The following is a 15631-nucleotide window of genomic DNA, read 5'->3' on the forward strand; positions in this document are numbered from 1 at the left end:
ATTGACTGTGAATCTATGCCCCTAAATCACTTAAGTGTTGTTACCATAATCCATTGTTACCTCACATAACCAATCACATAATCCATTGTTACCTCAATTAAAAAAAAATACAATTTCAAAAAACTGATCAAAGGGAAAAGAAAAAAAAATGACCATCAAAATAAATACCTACTTATAGAAACTTGAGTCATGATTTTGAAGTGAAAGAGAAGAGGGCTTAAGTATTTTGGCTTGGTTTATTCTGTAAACTAAGAGGGTAAACAGGAAAGTGAGAGAAGGGAAAATTTCAAACATTAAGCCTTTGGCTACACCTCTTAATTGATCTGCCTTATTTTAATGTGTATCTGGGATGGCCTATGTATCAATGTCATCAGTACTTATTTTCAGCCCATGCGTTAGCCAAATTTTTTTCACATGGAATTTTATTTTGCAATGTTGAAATACTTTCCTTCAAAAATTATTGTAAGTGAAAATCAATAAATAATTTTTTACCTTTCTAGATAATATATAGCAGTCTATATTTTCATTAGCTTGTTATTGATTACAGTAAATATGTTATTTTGACTAAAAGATTCTAGGCTCTACTTAGGACTGTGACGGTTGAGTGTTCGGTGGTTAGAGTCTGTCTTTGTAAGCAATAGTTGTGTTCAATAATAATGGGATGAGTTGAGAGAAGTAACTAAAAATTATAAAACATGATGGTGAAAGCAAAATACTGTTGAGATACTACGGAGTAAGGAAGTTATTAGACTGGATCACCTTAGAGAAGCTTCTTGAAGATCAGTTTCCATTTAGGTTTAAAGGAAGTGAATGACATGGATCAGTGGAGAGACATGTGAGGACAAGAACACGCAGTGAAAGAGGAAAGAGGAGAAAGTAGGCAAAGCTGTTTACGCTTCCATTTGAGGTTTTTCTTCTATTGATTTATAAGACTGTTGCATTATGTTATAAGAATACAACAGTTCTTCCTTTGTTACTATTCATTCACTGTTCTTTTTGTTGTTGTTAGCAGATTTAGGGGTTGTCATTTAATAATCTCTGCTTTCAGACTTCTCGAATTTTACCTTCTCAGTATATCTGAATACCATTTTTATTTGGATGCATACTGTACTCCTGAGGATAAGGGATTTTAGTATTAAGACATCAACCATTTCCAACATTGTGCTTTATGAATGGTCTCTTGGCAAACTAATTGCTTTAGGGTATTCCTTACTCCCAAAATATTAGGTTTCATAATGTAGGGATTTTATTCTTAGATTTAATTGTATTGAGTATGAATATTTATAATATATTAAAAATTTAGAAATGAAGGCTTTTCAATTACCCTTTTCAGTAGGGGGTGGGGACATTAGGTTTTCAAATAAGTTCTTTGGATTTGTGTATGATTCTGCAACAGATACTTGAAGGTTTGAATATTTTACTCCTTAAATAATTTCTTAGATTCCTAAAATAAAGGTATCTATGCTTTATACAAATAAAATATATTTAGCCACAGTAAGGTTTCATGCATTTTTTTTTTTTACATGTAATTATAATTTACATGCCAGTCTTCTGGAGTAAAAAACCTTACTCTGTGTGTAAGAGATACAAATAATCAAACCTCTATTTAAAGCATAAAGTACATGCCACTAAAATATTCTTTCACTTGGAACTTGGATATTAAATCACTCCAGCCACTAACTTTGTTGAGAATTAAATTGACCTGGATAATTCTTCTATTAAATTCAAAGCCATGTGTCCCCTTAATCAGTTTGCTTACAGTGTTGTTCTGAATTTTGACCTAGCTCTATTGGATGTTAAGCAAAACTTAGATCATGTACATTGTATATAGCTAAAATTCCTGTCCCTGACAATAGCATACTTAAAGTCTATCCAACTTGCATCATGGTGTAGAGACTGAAGTTATTAAAAATTAATGCCAATGGGTTAAATATTTGGAGTGTGAATATATGAAGTATATTTGTCGTTGGGGTTTTTGTTTCTGTTTTTAAGATCAGTGGTTCTCCCATCAACCTCAACATCTTCTGGAAATTTGTTAGGAATGCAAACTCTCTGGCTCAAACTCTAGGGGTGGAGCCCACAGTTTGTGTTTAACAGGCCTTCCAGATGAAATTGATGCAAAGTAAAAATCCAGAACCACTACCACTTTCAGTTCATTTTTTTTTTAATTGAGGCCACATTGGCTTATAACATAGGTTTCAGGTGTAGTATTATACATCAGCGTCTTGTATGAACTACCTTTTGTTTACCTCCACAAGTCTAGTTTTCATTTTTCACTATACAATTGACTCCTTTCCCCAGTTTAGTCATCCTGCTTTCCCTTGTGATAACTACTATTTTGTCTTTGTAATCTAAAAGCTTTAGTCACTGGTGTTATTTATCTCCCACATATATGTGAAATTTTACAACGTTTTTCTTTCTTCGTCTAAGCATAATAACTGTTAGGTCCATCCAACTCTTGGATAATATAAAAAATGGTGTGATGAATTTAGAGGTGCATATATCTCATAGAGTATATTTTTTTTAATTTTTTTTTTCTTCTGGTAAATACCCAGAAGTGGCATAGCTATCCTGTGGAATATCTACTTTTAATTTTTTGAGGAAACTTCAATACTTCCTTTTATAATGACCACACCAAATTTACCTTTCTACAAGCAATATACATGATTTCTTTCTTTCACTTCCTCTCCAACACTTGTTTCTTATCTTTTATATGTGCCATCAAATGTTCATTAGGAACCCAAATATCAAGGAATGTCATGAGCCATTATTGGCACCAACTTTCTTTTAGAGCCTTGTAACTGTTAATGCAAATTTTCACAAGCTCGATGCAAGTTTTTACCTTTATGGAATAAACAGTAGAATATGGCAAAAAATGCAGAGTTTGGTCTTCCATCTTCAACTTGTTGTAAATCTCCAAAACACAACCAAATGGCTCAATTACTTTACAACGAAGCTATAACTCTCAGTTGTCAAATGACTACCAATAACATAGATGTGAATGACTCTAGTACTTCCAAAAATGAACTAGTGCCATCTGTTGCAAAAACATGTCATGACTTTTCTGACAACCCAATAATCAGCTGATTGAAAAATACTAAATTTGTTACTGTTGGGTTGTGTGGGTTCTTTATGTATGTTAGATATTTAGCTCTTGTTGGATATATGATTTGCAAATACCTTCTTGCATTCAGTAGGATGCCTTTTCATTTCAGTAAGTTTCTTTCACTGTGCATCAGCTTTTTAGTTGAACATAATTTCAGTTGTTTATCTTAGATTTAGTGTCCCTTGCCAGTTGAGTCAAATCCCCAAAGGTATCTATAAGACCCATCGTCAAAGAGCATATTGCCTATGTTTTCATCTATGTGTTTTATGATTTCAGGGCTTACATTCAGGTCATTAATCACTTTTGAATTAATTTTTGTGTATGGGGTTAGAGTTCCAGGTTCATTCTTTGCACATGATTGTCCAATTTTCCCATTACCATTTCTTGAAGAGACTTTCCTTGCCTCACTTAAGCTCTTGGCTCTTTAGTCATAAATTAGTTGTCCATTATTGTGTAGGGAAATTTCTGGGCTTTCTCCTCTGTTGCATTGATCTGTGTGTCTGTTTTTCCCCCTAAGATCATGCTGTTTTGTTTGCTGTCTATTTGTACAAAGTTTGAAATCAGAGTGTTATACCTTTATTTTTGTTCTTTTATTCCCCCCTCAGGATTATTTTGGCCATTCAGTCTTGTGTAGTTCTAAATAAATTCTATAATTTTTTTTGTTCTATTTGTGTAAAAAATGTTGTTTGGGTTTTGATAGGTATTGCATTGAATCTACATATTACTTTAGGTAATATGGCCATTTTAGTTATGTTAATTCTTCCAGTCCATGAGCATGGAATATCTTCCATTTTCTTATGCCTTCTGTTTCTTTCAACAGTGTTTTATAATTTTCATTTAAAGGTCTTTCATTTACTTGATAAATTTATTCCTAGTTATTCTTTCTGGTGTGTAGTAAATAGGTTTACTATTTTTTTCATATAGAAATGTCACTAATTTCTTGTATATTAATTTTTGTAACCTTCTACTTAAGTGTATTTGTTTATAATTTCTAAGAGTTGGCATTTTTTAATGTATATTATCATGTCATCTGCAAATAGTGATAATTTCACTTCTTCCTTTCCAATTTAGATACATTTTATGTCTTTTTCTTCTGTAATTGCTCTGGCAAGGGCTGCCAGTACTGTGTTGAAGAATAATGGTGAGAATGGACATCCTTGTCTTGTTTCTGATCTTATCCCATTGAGTGTGATATCGGTCATGAGTTTGTCATATGGGAAAAAAGGGAAATTAGATTCCAATTTTCCTTAGACTGGTTTCCAGCAGAAATAGTTTGTTTTAGGAAATGTTAATGGAGTGGATTTCCACCTTCCTTGGAAACACACAGGGAGGATTTAGTTGTCTGATTTCTGGCCCCCTTTTAGCAGATATATTTGTGTTTTCATCTGCTTTTCTGTGTTGGGGTTCTGTGTAAGATTTCACTTAAAAGGAGGATTTTGCCACTTAGAATAGTTTAAAGTTATATTAGTCTGTTATTTGTCGTGTAGAGTTTAGGAAAATAGATGGGGTTGAGGTAAGAGAAAGGAGGGATATCAATGACAAAATATAGTTTGCTTTAAATGAATTTTGTCTTTTAGTCAAGAGAAAGCCATTAGTGGATTTTGAGTTGGAGGGGGAGGATTTAATTAATCTGGAAGTTGTGTGCAGAATTGAAATGGGGTGAGACTAAGAATTGGGCAAATGGTTGACCAGATTAGGTAGAAAGGGTGGATTCAACAAATGTTTTGAGAGAGAGTTTGTAGGACAACATCAGTAAAGAAACTGAACTCAGGTAGTCAATCTCAGTAATATAGAAAGGTTAGAGACTCCATTAATGTTGCTAATAGGCAGGAAGCTCAGTTGTCTGGGTTAGGAGTAGAGGAGAAATGAATCATTCATTTAGTTTTAAGGATAAATTTGAACTGATATCTAGGCAGGAATTCTTTTTGGTTGATTGGTTAAGTTGTTCTTTCCTTCATTTATTTTGTATTTGTGAAAGGTATAGTGTCTTCTATTGCAGGAAATGTGAAGATATGGATTTCGGTGTCATTCAAGTAAAAATGAGAAAAAGTTATGAAGGTAAATTAACTGTCACATTGAAAGTATAGAGAGAAATTTAGAGGATAGAGGACTCAACTTTGAGGAATGCCCACTGTTTGAAATGGAAATGGCAGAATCTAAAGTGAAAGCATAATTGGCAGAAAAAAATTGGGAGTTGAAGAGTTTGGAGTTTGGAGTCCTAGGCATGAAGAAGGAGCATTTTAAAAGTAAGGTGTTCTTGATACTTTCAGAACTGAAAAAGGCATGGATCCTGTTCATAGGAAATCACTTCTGAGAAAAAATATAGAAAAGAAACAGATTTCCTAGTCTTACTGGCCATTAAAGGAAATGGAAGCAATGGAAATAGAGTATTTGTTCTAGAAGTTTGAGAAGTCAGAAAGGAAGAAGTAGAACACATTAACCATAGAGAGGATGTGCTGAGCAAAGATTGTGTTCAAGCCAGGGTGGATAGAAGCAGTCACACTCATGGAAATGGAGGACAGGCTGGGAATAATTGAGGGAGCAAGACCTGAGGAGATAAGAAGATAATTAGTAAATATATTTATAATGTGTTCGTTATATTGTGTGATGAGCCTGCACACTGCTCATCCTTTCAAAAAAAGTAGGCAATCAGATCACTTACTAGGAGGACCTGGTGTATTTAGTGCTGAAGGGAAGCTGAAGAATACATAGAATAATACCTTCCAGAAATATGCTGAGGATTCTACCTATGATAAATAAAAAGATTAGTAGGCTGTGGAATGATTATAATTTGACCATGTGCTGAGTGCATAGCATATGCCAGGCACTCTCATTAATACTTTACATACACCATCTTTTGGTCCCCTTAAAACAAGCCTAGGATCTGGGTATTATATTTATGTCTAGTTTACTAATGAGAAAAGTGTTCTAGGCTGTAAATTCGTAATCAGCTAAGTCAGCACTGTTTTATTGCTTTCTCTAGCAATGTCTTGTGGCCTTAGAGCAGAAGCAGAGAGGGCATAAGGTAAAATTTATTCAGCTTTAGGAATTGGCAAAGCAGAAATGCTGTTATTAAATCCTTCCTGTGTTCCTTATTTAATCTCACAACAATATTGTGAGATAAATATTATCCTTTTCTGGAGAGTTTAATGAATTTTCCTCAGGCAGAAAAGGTAGAACTCAGGTTTGTTTTTCCCCAAACCCCATGCTTCTGTCAGTGTTCTTCGAAAAAATAATCATGTTTTCAGGGTTGATACAGGTATGACCAACCATGTAAATTTAAGCGGAGACTATTATTTTAAATTGATAAAAATAGCATTGCATGATAAATAACATTACATAAAAAGTCTCAAGAGTTCATCTTTGAGAATCAGCATGTGTCTGCGCTATATTAAGTTCACTGGTAAGAGATCACAATTTTGTGTAGAGGTTTTCCGTTCTATGTTTAATCACCAGAGTTTTAATCATGTCATTAAAATGGGATAACAGTAATGTCTGCTAAAGTGTTACAAAGAAATTAAGATATATATGTGAAATACTATATAAAGTACCAAACCAATTATTGGTTAATAATAATATTGAGACATTAATAATTAGGTTATTCTATAATCTCATGTTTTCTCAATGTGTATATAAACCCATTAAGTTATAGATGCAAACCTTAATTTGTTTACTAGTTGGTTATTATTCTTATTTTTCTTTCAAAGAAATCATTGTTTTGCTTGAATGTTTACATTAGTGATAGCCTAAGTAGGTATTTGAATATGATAAAAAGTAGTTTCTTGAAAAAGTTGTCTAATCTTTGTCACTACTGTTCTTGGGTAGAAATTTTAGAGGTATCCTTTGTAGTTACCAAGTCATCTCGAATAAAAGTTTTATTGTAATTAAATTTCAACTATATTCTCCTAAATATTTTAATGTATGATAAAGATGTGTGCATGCTGAGTATTTAACTCTTATCTCCATGACTTGCATTGCATTTGGAATACAAACTCCAGATAACACTGTAAGAATTAATATTTAAACATTGACCTGAGCAGGTTGGACTTGCTTTCATGAATTGTCAAGAGAGCATCTTGTCAGATTTTCAATTAAACTATATATTGTGTTCAGTCTTTCATTAGAATGAAACAGTTGTGATTAACCATCCTTCTAACACTTTTTCTGGTTAAAAAATAGCTTTAGTAAATTGAATTGCTTTGGTGTTCTATTCCAACTGCATTTCAAGTCTTAAATTATGAAAATAAGAAGTAGAATACCTCAACTTTAGTCATTTATAACGGTTATCTTATCATTGATATCTGTAGATCATGTATTAATATGACACCCAACATTTTTAAAAGTGGGTTAAGTTATGTTGTTAATTTCTATAGTGCTTTTAAAAGAAAATGGCAATAGAAAGGTACCAGTTTAAGATTTAACAGTTTGTATTAACTGTCATGTCCTGATGGTAAATTGTCTCCAGATAAATTGGGCATTAAATTCCAAAATGGGTCAAACTTCTGGTACTAAGGGATTTTTTGTTGGAAGATTTATTAAAATTAGAGATCATAGGGCTTGTAGCAGGGGGAAGGTATCTGCTTGGCTTTCTTTACCACCTATCATATTGCTATAAACACTTCTTGATATTTTTTTCCTTGTATTTGCCTTAAAAATTACTTGGCACCATCATTCCAATTAGTTTATTTCTGTGTAATGTAGTTTATTAAAAAAAATAACGAGATAACTATTTTGTACCCATCAAAGTGCATTGCTTTTAATAATAAGAGATTGTTAGTTCACATCGTTGTGGGGACTTGGAGAATGGTTGTCTTTCCACAGTGCATTTATTGCTTGCAGCTCAGTCAGAAAAGTAGGAACCTTAACCAGATAAGATGCACAGCAATATTTAATCAAGGGAAATCTAGATGGTTAATGTTTTGAACTGGCAAGAATGTCAGTTTTAAGTGCGAACGGTTTCTAAGAAGAATGAGGCATAGATAGTGAGGTTTAAAAAATTGAGTAGTGAAGATATTAATGAAGCCTCTGAAGAAGTAAATTGTTTTTTGACATGGTATCCTTAGATCATAAGGTCCTAATAAGCTTGTCATTTTCTTTTGTACTATCTCAGGTATACCCAAGCATACCTGTCTTTTGGTAGGCAGCTGTGTTCACAGTGTTTTTCATTAATCCATTCAACAGATATTTGAGTATCAACTGTGCCTCAGACACTCTTCCAGAGGTATAGCTGTGAGCCAAATAAACAAAAATATCAGCCCTCTGGAGTTCACCTTCTGGTAGGGGAGAAACAGTAAAAAAAAAAAAAAAAAAAAGCATATTATATATTAGTTGGTGATAAATGCTTTGGAGAAAATTTTGTTGGGAGAAGATAGGGAATGTAGTTTTGAATAGGGTAGTAGAGAAAGGTTCAACAAAAAGATGACATTTTAACCACAACTTGAGTATAACATTAAGAGCTCTGGACTTGGCATTGTTACTATTTATAATACTTATCTTTGTGGGATATGAATGAACAAATGTCAGTGTTCACCATTTTACAATGAAGTAAACTTGAGGCAAGGAAAACTATCCAGATGTAGCCAGAAAGAATGGACACTAGATCATAGATCCCTTAGATACCGGGGTTTAACACAATTTTATGGTGATCATCTAGATTTTTAAGTATTTAACACAATTTTATGGTGAGTATCTGCTATATTTTTATGTATTTTAATTATTAACTTATTGATTGTGTCTAGAGGCCTTTTACACAAAGGCTGCAATTTGAGTGATGCTGCATTAATGCTATTTAATCTCTTAGAGGTATTTATACTCTCTCCCCACCTCCCCTTCCTCTGGGAAGTGGGTAGAATGCTGTGTACCGGATCTTTCCTTAATATCTATTCATTGGTTAAAATTAGTCCTTAGCAAGGCAAACTATCAGTTTATTAAAAGTTCTAAGATGTGCTACTCTGTTTTATTCTCTTCCTTCGTATTTGAATTTAACTGTAATGATGAAGGTATACTTTTTATTCAAAAACGTGCAACTGATCAGTAGCATGTTATTCTTTCCAGAAACCCCTCAAGCAAGAAAATTTGCTTTTTTCAAGTTATTGCTTATAAGATGGTTTATCTTTAGGGCAAATTGGACTGGAGTGACAGAACGAATGGCTTGTTGTATTTTCTCTTTATTAACATAAACTAAAATCCCAAAGGAGAACAGTTTCTTTCTGCTTATAGGGTTTATTTAGAATGAAAGAAAGAAAAATTATAAATGGGAGATATAATATTTGAGGTTTGTTGATAGGGACAAATAAGTAAAAATAATGTCATTCATACATACGGTTTGTATTTTAAATGGCATTTAGAATAGATGACTGATTTTAGTGTAAACTTGCTATCCTCTAGCAGGGATAAACCACTTGGAGTGATGTGTTCAAGTGGGGGGCCTAGCATTTATTGAGTTCTGCTGTGTGCTTGGTACTCTACACAGATATTCTTATTTAATCTTTAGTAATCATTATGTAAAGTGTTATTTTCTGAATTTTGCAAGGAGACACTTTAAAGCTCAGTGAATTTCCTAGCAAGTAGCGGCTCCAAGGGTCACATGATCTGTTTATTGGATAGACCATATCACACAAACCAGAACATAGTATTTTGATGATATTATCTTCTTCATTTAGGAATATGAAAAATAAATACAGAATACTGCAGAAAAGAAGAGAAATAGGCATTGCTGACAATTATTTGAGTCCTAACTTTAATTAAAGGAGGAAAGCAATCCCATGCTTCTCATTTTTGGAAAGAAGTATAATTTTATTAGACTAGAAGGGTTTACATATATTGATTAAACTCTCTCTGTATATACTAATCTTTAAATATGAATAAGACATGACTCATGACCTTGAGGAAAATGGTTTATATTAGCTGATAATAACGTCAATCTGTTATAATACAGCGATTCAATGACCTACAATAGATTATACACTTTTTAAGAATAGAGACCATGTTTTCTTCCAGTTTAAATTCAAGTAACGTTATTGGATACTTGGAAATCTTTCACACAACTTAATAAATAAAATGCTAGCCCCACGAGTAGAGTGATTCAATTTGTTCTAAAAGCAAACTATTGACCACACCTGAAGGGAGAAATCCTATATTGTGAAAAAAATAAATGAGGATGTTTAAAACAAATACATAAAGGTACTTTTTAGGTTTTGAGATGGTAAAAAGATGATTTAGACTCTCAAATTGTTGATGTTCCCCACTTTTTTGGATGCTTGACTCTTTGGTGGTAACTTAAAGGCTGTGTCCATGGACATTATTACAGAAATCACTTGAGTCTCCCTTCAGCACCAAGTCATTGTCTCATTGATATTGTCTTTGCTTGACTTTACCTTGTACTTTTTTATTATTATTATTTTATACATTTTTTTACATCATTTTTCATTTTGCACAATGTATGCATTTCCATTGTACTTTTTACCTGCAGCAAGTTGCGCCTTTCTCAATATTGTAGCTGAGCTTAGCTCAGTGTTCCATCTGACTGGTGTCATGTAACAATTTTTATTCTTTTGCAGCAAATATAAATTTACCCTTTGATCAAAATTTGAAGAACTGGTGTAGAAGATTTCTTGATGTGCTGGATCCTAAACAGCGTAGGTGTCCTAGGTGTTCAACATCCCTAAGGCACTATTATGTTCTTTTTAGATAGTTTAGTGTTCCTGGACACACTTAAAAAAAATCTATATTGATTCCCAAGGTGATCTCATCCTTTTTAAAGCCTTTTGTGTATATTTCCTGCCTAGACTTCTCCCTGAGCCCTAGACCCAGTTATCTAAGTGCCCATTCATGACCTAGATTCTGGAAGATAAAACACAGTACTATTTAGAAGGCATCTCAAACTTAGTCTCCAAAACTGAGCTTCCAGACTCCAGCCTCGCTCAAATCAACTCCTCCAGTGGTCTTTTCCATCTTAGATCATGGCAGTTCCATTTTTCAGTTGCTCTAATCAAATATTTTCATACAGTCTTTAGGATCCTTTCTTACTCTCACACCTGTGTTGTCAGCATATCCTTTTGCCCAGCCTTGAAAGTCTATTACTTCTCAGTATCTCTGCTGCCACAGCAACACTGGTCCACACCACTGCCATTTCTCATTTGGATTGTTGCAGTAGCTCCCTGTTGCTTTTCCAGTTTCTGTCTGAGAAGATTTTGTAAGTGTTGGTAGAAACGGGAAGAAGGACCACCTACTCTTTCATAAAGGGACTTTGAAATTTTTTCCAGTACTTAGACAAATTTCTATTGAGATTCTATAGAATTTCATACCTCAAATTTGGAGAGGAGTGAGTGATATTTTTTACCCTGTGAGTGTCTGACTTTGAGTTACAACAGCCTCTTGAGGTACGGTTGCCCTATATGTACTACTAATCTCAAAATAATGAGAATATTATGAAGTGCTTTCACTACTGAAAGTGTGCTGAACATAATTTCATCTTCTTTTAATGATTTAATATGAACTGCAGGATTTGGAGTCGCTGCAGGCTGATCATTAGGAACATCAATTATCATTGCATAGTAAAGGAAGTGCTGGTTAGTAGAGATTTCCAGTTGTCAGTGTCAGAAAAAGTAGACCTTTCTCTTTTAAAATGAACAATACCTTATTGGACTTTGTTATTTTCCCCTCTGAAATTTGGGACATAAGTCATCTATGGATTTATTATGGTGGTATATTTTGTTGTAGACTCACTAACAATGATGGCTGACTGGTGGGTTTTATGTTACTTACAAAGAGAAAGTTCAGTAATTGAATTTTGCAGGCATTTTATTTGACTTGTACGTGCCTTAAGTTTTTTATTTTATATTTATTTCCCAACCGTGTAGACCTCAGGCCCTTTCTGGTTTTGTGGCAAAGTAAAAGATACTAATGAGAATGTCTTTGGGACATAATTATGTAGATTTAAAGGAGTGATGTAGTTTTAATTATGCCCTTTAGCTAGTGTTCTTGCATATTAAACTCATTCATGTCTCTGTGCATTTCCCTCTGAAACTTTGCTTTTCTCAGGCCTTAAATTACTAATCAGCTCATGGGTGTACCCGAAGGTTATGTAAGCTGAGTTGAAGACTGCCAAAGCATGTGTTTAAACTATTAATGCAAAACATACAGAAGTTTATGGTTAGAATATATGGCTCATAGGTTTATACTGTTCGTTGTTGGATCCACATAGAAGAAAGTGTATGGCTATATGGCCTCCCTCTTCGCCTCCCTAGAACAAAAACCTTTGGTTGTGATATGTTGAAACACGTAATATACTTTTTACTCAAGGTATTTTATTAAACCCAGGGAACTTGAGGTAAAATAATAATTATTATTATAAATTAAAATTAAAACAATTTTTTTTTACCTTTTTGATCTTTTGTCTTGTTTACTTTCAATATAGGCTTCTAGATTGAGTAGGAAAGTAACTACTTGAAGCTATGAAATGATTTATTCATTTATGGTGAAAAATTATGAGACTACCTAAACCCTACTTTGTAGGTGGTTTTGTTTTCATTTGTGTGAAATTAGAATAGGGAAAATTCTTGGTAAATTTTAAGGAGAAAAGCTCTAAAAATCTTTTGAAGCAAACTTTTTAAAGAGCCAGTAAAAATGTGGAGTTTAGAAAAGGGTAAGTCATTGTTCTTTACAAGGAGAGATAGTTACTATTTTTGGCTTTGTGGACCATGTGGTTTCTGCTGCAGTAGCGCATTTGTTTCATGAAAGCAACCAACAATGATACCTTTGGACTGATAAGACTGTCGTGGTTGACAAAAAACAGGCAATGTCTATGTTTGACTTGCAGGCTCCTAATTTAGAATGGATTTTTTAACTTTTGAAAAATTTTGTTTTTCTTTCAAACGAACATTCATCAAGAACCTGATATGTCCAGATAACGTGTTGTAGCTGCTTTAATACATAATGGTCGGGCCTCCCCGGTGGCGCAGAGGTTGAGCGCTGGGTTGCGAAGCTGCCCGCGGCCTCTGCGGTGCTGGTTTGATCCCCGGCTGCTCCCCGGCCACTGCAGGAGGGTCCCACATGGCGCGCAGACCTCTCCTGCCACCCGCTGCTCCCCTCAGCAGTGTACTTCGGTCCGTCTGCCTGTTCTGCTCCCCGCTCTGGCTCTGGTGAATTCTCTCACCCTCCCGCGCTTCTGACTGTACCCAGTGCATGTATAAACAAAACAAACAAACAAATAAAATAAATAAATAAATAAAGCATGCCTCTATTAAAAAAAAAAATACATAATGGTCTGTGAAATAGGTAAAGAAAATACTACTTAAGATTTTCACATTATAAAAAACACAAATCCCCATAAACCCATCATTATAATAAAACTTAGTATTTTCCCTAATTTACTTACCCTTTTTTGTTATTTGTGATTTAGCTGAAGTATTTTAAAGTATGTTCCAATCTATGTCATGTGATACTTTACATGCTTCAGTATGTGTATCCAAAAAAAATGCATTTTTTTTTTTTTCCCTGTGGGACCCTCTCTGGCGGCCCGGGGAACGAACCGGCGCTGCAGAGGCTGCAGGCAGCCCCGCAGCCCAGCGCTCAACCGCTGCACCACCAGGGGAGGCCCAAAAATATGCATGTTTTAAAACTAAATAATCTTACCATTTGGGAAAATTAATAGTATTTTTTATAACCTCTAATATCTAGAACAGCCAAGTTTAAATCTTCCCAATAGTCTAAAAAGTAGATATTTTAACATCTGATTTATTTGAACCAGAATCTACATAAGGTCATATGTTGTATTTGTTGTCGCATTAATCTCTCTCAGTAATCCTTTAGCCCTCTTCCTTCCTCTCTCCCTCTCTGCCTCTCTCCTTCCCTCACTTCCCCATCCACCCCCCAACCCCTGCCTAGCCTCTCCCTCCCTCTTGATAGTTTGTTGAAGAAATGCACCTATAGATGCTTTACATTCTGGATTTTTAAATTTACTTCTGTGTTACATAATTTGTTACTATAGCTCCCATTTTCCTGTGAGTAGGTTTAGCGCTGAAGACCTTTTGGGCAAGAATCCATTATAATTGACACCTTGTTTTTTGTATTATGTTTCATCTGGAAGTATATCAGTAGTAGTTTTAACTCTCCAGTTTAAAGTTCCTCTTCAAATTTTCATTTAATGGTATTATATGTTGAGTAATTCCCAAATCAGTTGTTTTGTGTTCGTTTCTACATTTTTTGCTGGAATTCTTCTATAAAGAATGTTTCCTAATTATTAGGGTATTTGGTTACCCTGAAATACATTTCATAAGGAATTCAATATATTTTGTGTGTATCCAAATACTTTTATTTCTCCTAGTATATCCATCTTTTTATTATATTTACTTAATTAATCAAACTTTTAAATTTTCTTACATCATTGTTCATTTTTGTACAGTATTAGATTTCTCCCCTCAGGTATATTCCCCATAAATCTCCCACCACACATCACCCATGAACCATCACCATAGTCCCTTGTGCTTTTCCCTCCCGTTTTTATTCCTCTCTCCCCTCCCCTGATGTATGTCTCAGATCTATAGGTGCCTACAAGTTTTATCTTTTTTGTTTGCTACTTTGTTTGGTTTCCCTGCATTCGTCCTATAAGTGAAACCATCCGATATTTTTCTTTTTCCTTTCTGACTTATTTCACCGAGCATGATCCCTTCCAACTCCATTAATGTTGCTGCAGATGGCATGAGTTTATCTCTTTTGATTGCTGAGTAGTATTCCATCGTGTTTATATACTGTATCTTCTTGAGCCAGTCATCTGTTTGGGGGCATTTAGGTTGTTTCCATATCTTAGCTATTGTAAATAGTGCTGCAATAAACATAGGAGTGCAGGTTTCCTTTCAAATTAATGTTTTGTCATTTGGGTAGATTCCTAGGAGTAGAATTGCTAGTTTATATGGTAGCTCCATTTTTAGTTGGTTGAGGGTTCTCCACACAGCTTTCCATAGTAGTTGGACCAGTTTGCATTCCCATCAGCAGTGTAAGAGGGTTCCTTTTTCTCCACATCCTCGTGAGCATTTTCTGTTGTCAGTTTTTTAAATGTGGACCATTCTTACTGAGGTGGTATCTCATTGTGGTTTTTGTTTGCATTTCCTTGATTATAGGTGATTTTGAGCATTTTTTTCAGATGCCTGTTGGCCATTTGAGGAATGCAGTATTTTTGAACCTCACTTAATAGATTAGGATTGAGTCTCAAATAGTTAAATGAATAATCTAAAGTCACAAACTTAGTAACCTACATAGCTTAGAATCAAACCAAAGTTTTTGATACCGATTCTTGTTACTGAGGTGCAGCTGCAATAGGAGTTGTATGTTTAGAAGTTAAAGGGTAATTAGGATAATTCCTCTTTCCACCCTGAATAAATTCAGTAAAGAATAGGTAGTTTTATTTGATAAACTACAAAACCAGTTTTGCACAGCAAAGGAATGCTTGGAAATCAAATTATTTAGATGCAGACTCTTGCTCTACCACTTAATAGCTGTAACCTGACCTTTGGCAGGTTAATTTTT

General features: G+C 34.2%; 1 protein-coding gene across 4 annotated transcripts in view; it reads left to right on the top strand.

Moving 5' to 3' along the window:
- Positions 1-15631, top strand: part of PRIM2 (DNA primase subunit 2) — a 260042-nt gene that overhangs the window by 180158 nt on the left and 64253 nt on the right. The gene's annotated exons all lie outside the window — the stretch shown is intronic.

Source organism: Talpa occidentalis, unplaced genomic scaffold (genome assembly GCF_014898055.3).
Source record: "Talpa occidentalis isolate TD23 unplaced genomic scaffold, MPIMG_talOcc4v2.1 talOcc4.2, whole genome shotgun sequence".
NCBI classification, from domain to species: Eukaryota; Metazoa; Chordata; class Mammalia; order Eulipotyphla; family Talpidae; genus Talpa; species Talpa occidentalis.